Source organism: Numenius arquata, chromosome 2 (assembly GCF_964106895.1).
Source record: "Numenius arquata chromosome 2, bNumArq3.hap1.1, whole genome shotgun sequence".
Lineage (NCBI taxonomy): Eukaryota > Metazoa > Chordata > Aves > Charadriiformes > Scolopacidae > Numenius > Numenius arquata.
The window spans coordinates 109772465-109778464 of NC_133577.1; positions in this window are offsets into that span (position 1 = coordinate 109772465).

Consider the following 6000-nt stretch of genomic DNA (forward strand, 5'->3'; position numbering starts at 1 on the left):
AAGACTGACAGCAAGAAGTATAACAGAGAAGGGGAGGAAGAAGTAGTAAGTCAAGACAGAAAGAACAAGCAGTAGAATTCATTAAGCCAGGTTTCCTGTGGTTTTATGACTTGTAATGAGATTATCCTGTTTGCTGACCATTTTCATAGCATTTGCAGTAAAAGCACACAGGAAGTATCAACATAAGCATCCAGGCCCTGGGTCTAATCAGAGCAACAGTGCTTAGCAAATCCAGAAATAGTAAGCTTATTTCTATTCAAAAAGGAAACAACTATTTTCATAAGCTTATTTATACATGTGTATGTGTGTCTGTATGTAAATAAGTCATATATGGCAGGACAGTAGCAAACTTTAAAATTATTTTGTTTGGGAAATTCTGATTTCATTAGCAAACTTGCAAGTTGTTACTCAACATCAAGGAACACATACAAGTAATTCGAGATGTCTGAGGACAAACCATGAAAACCAAAAAGAAAAAAAAAAAAGAAAGCTGGATTTCAGAAATAATACTGTCAAAAGTCCTAAGAGCAAGAAGTTGTAGAAATCCAATATATAAATTAGTTAAATACAACTAACCCAATTAGCATAAAAATCCTGTTTCATATAAAGAAGTACTACAAATGGTAAATCATATGATGAACTGAAAGAAAAATGAGACAGTGCGTGGCCTGATGAATACCGGTGATGGGCAGCTGATAAACCAGTCTACGTGTGTCTAAGAGAGAGCGTATCTGTATCAGTGAACTGAGGTGCAGCTCTGCCCTCGGTGGGAGTCTGATGGGGTTTCTACGCTCTGCCTGGCTCCACTCAGCTTGTGGGAATGTTGTAACACCTGAGACCTTGAGCACTCTGTCAAATTTGGTTGAAATTTTCAAGGAGGTTCCAAAGCTATTGCAAGACTCAGACTGACAGAATGTGCAGGAGAGTAAATCTTGCTTTTTTAGGAAGTGAGGCTAAAACTGTAGGAAAGCAAAAAGAGCTGAGAGATTTATTCAGATAGACAGTTGATTGCCACTACGTTAAAGCTAAATACAGTTTGCATTTCCACTGCAAATTAGATTTGCTTCTTCGATAGCAGTACATGGCATGTCTAATTTGGACTCAAACGCTTGCTCAAAATAAAGAACGCTTGCTTTAAAATAAAGTCAATGACAATAAACTAAAGGTACAAATTGGGAGCTACAAAGCACAACACAAATCTGGACAAAAGAGACTGTGCAACAAATGTGACAGGAAAGATTGACACAAGGCTGTTCCTATTTCAGTGTCCAAAATCCGTGAATGTATAACAAAGATATACACTAAAAACCCAGGAATTAGAAGATTAAGAAGTGATGACAGGAATGGTATTGAGCAATAAAACAAGTGGGCAGTTACGTCAGTAGTAACATATTTCAGCAGCCTCTGTTCACATTGGAATTAGACAGCAATGACAAATAGTCTCAAGGAATCAAACCTCAAACAGAGGATGAATCCCTGTAATGAGCAGGGCTCATCTGCTCTGACGCCGACCTACTGGGTCTCTCTCTCACATTTTGACAGTACCTGTGTGAATGAAATTTATGCTAATGAAACTTAACTGAACTGAGATTGGCAGAGGATATTCTGGCAGGGCATATTTTCTCCGTGAAGGAGTGCATCACGACTCTTGCTCAAACTGTTGCTATCTCACAACTTTTACTAATTTTTATTTTTTTTGAATGTGTAAAACAAAAAGTTGGTGTGCAAATCAGCATTTTTTCATTCATCAGCTTGGCACACTTTTCTGATACTTTCTCAAAAATAGCTTCAGATGTGATATTTAATTGGCCACTCAAAATACATTGTCCAAGCAACATGCCTGCTGCCTCTCAGGTGAATTAATTCTGTCATTTTCTTCACTTATAATACATCTCCTTGAACCACTGCACAGTTAATAATCATGTTGTATTAAGCAGTATAAATATTAGAGAACAGTTCTGAAAACCAAGTGAATTTTGTCTTTTTGCTGGTGAACATGTTATATCTCCCAATTTCTCCTGTCACATAGAGCATGTAGCACAGACTGGGTCCCGGACAGCCAGTGAATTCAGTTAGTTGTGTGCAAAGGAATAAGCTATAGCCCATAGGGGATTGTAGTAGCCCTGGGCTATTACATGGCAAAAGAATAGTTGGATTCCACTAATTCAGCGTTGGTGTTAATTCATCCTTTATTATAAGATGTAAACATTGGAGTAGGGTAAACGCATTATTTATATTTAATGAAGTGGAAAAAGACAAGCCAAGGATTTAACAAACCTGTCGGTTTACCTTCAGATACCCCTAGATACTAAAGCAAGTAACGGAAGACACTATTATTCAGCATTTAGAAGATAAAAGGGATAATATGTAAAAGCCAACATATACCTGCCCAGTACAAATCATGACAAGTCATCTCATTTCCTTCTTAATGAGTAATAGGCCTTGAGAAAAAAAGAAGTGCATCTAGCAGGATTTCAGGAAGGCTTTTGATGTTTTCTTATGTGGGATTCTCACTCATCAGCAAGCTCATGTGACTAGAAAACCACACGCAAAGAGAATTTATCAATGGTTTACTATCAAACTAGAAAATTAAAAGCCTCTATCTTAGTGCAATACCATTAAATATGTTAATACGTAACTTGGTGTGTTTGTTATATTTGTACATGATTTCAAGCTGAAGGATTTGCAAGTACAGAATGCCAGCATGAGAATTTAAAATTATTTTGATGAAATCAAAGTATAGTCTACAAAAAGAAGATATATTTCAAGTTTAGAAATGTGAAATTCTGCTCTCGGGTAAGAATAGACACTGTGTGGATGGCATGCAGGCATTAATAATTAAAAAAATCATACAGGGGAATAATGTAAAGGTGCTACCAGAGTGTGCATGTACATGAATCTCTGCAAATAACCCATCTTGAGGTTGTGATGATTATGGACAAAATGAGACAAGACTTCTTCAACAGTAACATTCAAATTTTGAGAAGAAAAGGAAAATTTGAAAGAAGCAGATAAAAAAAAAGATAAAAAAAAAAGACTGGAGACTTTTTATAAAAACATCACGTCTCAGGCCAAGAGTCAATGAATACCCTCAATTAGGAAGACAGCAAAAACATTTAAAACCAAAACAGCACTCGTGTGATTAAATTGCAAAGGAAGGTATTAAAATATAGAAATAACTTCCAAAAAAAAAATGTAGCCATGTCCAATAGAGGCAAAAAGCCAGAACAATAAGCTCTATGAAGCTAAATGTAAAACCATACATAAATCCAAAACCACTGTTTTGAAGAAGCCCTAGCGAAATGTTCGAAGCCATCTTAACCACATCAATAAGAAGTAGCTCACCAGACCATCAGTGAAAATGATCAGTGATCACAAGCAGCACTCAACAAAGATAAACTATATCAGAAAAGCTAAATTAATTCTTTGCATCAGTTTTCACTGAAGAGAAGATCGGGGCAGGTCTTAAGGCCACTTGTTATGAATGATAAATCTGGGGAACTGTCTCAATTCCAACCCTTAATCAAAGAGGTTTTAGAACAAACCAATAAAATTAACCATACTAAATTACCAGAACAACACAGTAATCATCCCAGAGTTGTAAAGAAATTCAAACATGAAATTGATGAGCAGTAGTACTGCTACTGCAGTACATAACCTGTGGTTGGAATCAGCCTCTTAGGGTCGGAGGTCTGGACACTGACGAATGTGACACCAAGCTTAAGACAGGATCCAAGAGAAATTCTGGGTACTACTGGCTCATAAATCTCATTTATATTTTCAATCAGTTTTCTTTCTACATAAATAAATAATATACTAGTAGGTATATAGATAAATCTACAGGCAACACTACAGGCTTGGGGAAGAGTGGCTGGAAAGCTGCCCAGCAGAAAAGGACCTAGGGGTGTTGGTGGACAGCCAGCTTAACATGAGCCAGCAGTGTGCCCAGGTGGCCAAGAAGGCCAACGGCATCCTGGCCTGTATCAGGAATAGCGTGGCCAGCAGGAGTAGGGAAGTGATCGTGCCTCTGTACTCAGCCCTGGTGAGGCCTCACCTCGAGTACTGTGTTCAGTTCTGGGCCCCTCACTACAGGAAGGACATTGAGCTGCTGGAGCGTGTCCAGAGGAGAGCCACCAAGCTGGTGAGGGGTCTAGAGAACAAGTCATATGAGGAGAGGCTGAGGGAACTGGGCATGTTTAGTTTGGAGAAGAGGAGGCTGAGGGGGGACCTCATTGCCCTCTACAACTACCTGAAAGGAGGGTGTAGAGAGGTGGGTGTTGGCCTCTTCTCCCAAGTGAATAATGACAGGACCAGAGGAAATGGTCTGAAGTTGCGGCAGGGGAGGTTTAGATTAGATATTAGGAAGAATTACTCTACTGAGAGAGTGGTCAGGCACTGGAACAGCCTGCCCCCTGGGAGGTGGTTGAGTCACCATCCCTGGAGGTATTTAAGAAACGTGTAGATGTGGCACTTCAGGGCATGCTCTAGTGGCAGGGTCTAGTGGCAGAGATTGTAGGGGGTTTCTTTGTGTGTGTATGGTTGGACTCGGTGATCTCAAAGGTCCTTTCCAACCATGACGATTCTGTGATTCTGTGAAATATAACGTACTGACAAAGAGTCAGCAGAACTTCTATTGGGAAGTCATGCCTTACCAATCTATTAGAGATCTCTGAAGGAAATAATAAGATATATGTCATCTGATTGATATGTTTTTCATAGATACTCTTATCAAAAGCTTAAATAAGTTACACTGTTATACAGAAGATATAAGAATAAGGCTAAATAATCAGGTTTTACAATAAGAAAGTACCAGTGGAGACCCCCTAAGAATCTGAGGTAGAATCTTTGGTGTGTAAAACAGTCATAATGATATGGAAAAGGAGTGAACTGTGAAAGGACAGAACTTTCAGGTGATGAAGTATTATGCATGCTAGACAAAACAGGCTGAAAACAAATCCACAAGCATCTCAAAATATTGAAGGACTTTTCAGTAAAAACAACCAAATTAAATTGTGTCAAGTATAATACCACACACCTGAGGTAAAAATACCCTAATTATTAATACATAACAGCTGTCTCAAACTATGCTATCTATTATCTTTCAAAAAAGAGGTCTGGAACTACTGGAGGTGCAAAAAAAAAAAAAATAACCATAAAGAGAACGTTAGAAATTACTAGGAATAGGGAGATCAAAATAGAAAATCCCATAATGTCACTATGTCAACTCATCTTGATCCTCCTTTTGAGCACTTGATACAGTTCAGATTGTATGTTTTCAAAAGAGCTGTTATAGAATTTTTAAAAAATACTACAAAGGAGAGTCAGTCACTGAGATGAACAACAGCTTCTGTTCAAGGGAGGAGAAAAAGGACCAAGACTTTCCATGCTTGGAGAAGAGATGAGAGAGAGGGTTATGATGTAGATCTATAAAATAGTAAATGGTTTGAATAAGATGAATAGGGAGTGCTTATTAATTATTTATAACCTCACAAAAACCTCAATGAAATTATCAGGCATCAAGTTAAACATTTATAAATCTTAATATAATCCGTAACTAAATTGTAGGCCTCATTGCCACAGAGTACTTTGGAAACTAGAAGTATAAATGATTTTCAAAAGTGATGCATAAATGGATGTGGAAATGTCCATTTGTAGCAGTAAAACATGATGGCCTTCAGTCCAGGGAGCTCTTAGGCTTAGAAGATAAAGTAGAGGTAGGATGACTGTTACGCTCTTCTTGGAATTTTTGCACACTGGCATCTGTTATGAACATCATTCTGGGTTGTGCTGCCTTTCAGTCAAGCATGAGAGGCCACAGGTTCTTATTAAATGCTTATGATTTTCTAGATAGAAGTTCTGCAGAAAAGTTTCTTGGGGATATAGCAGATGACAAGCAGAGCAAGAGTCAGAAATGTCATAATGCTCCAGAAAAAGAAAAGCATCAAGTGGTAGAGCATAAACATGAATATGAAGGAATATTTCTCTTCAGCTCAACTGTAG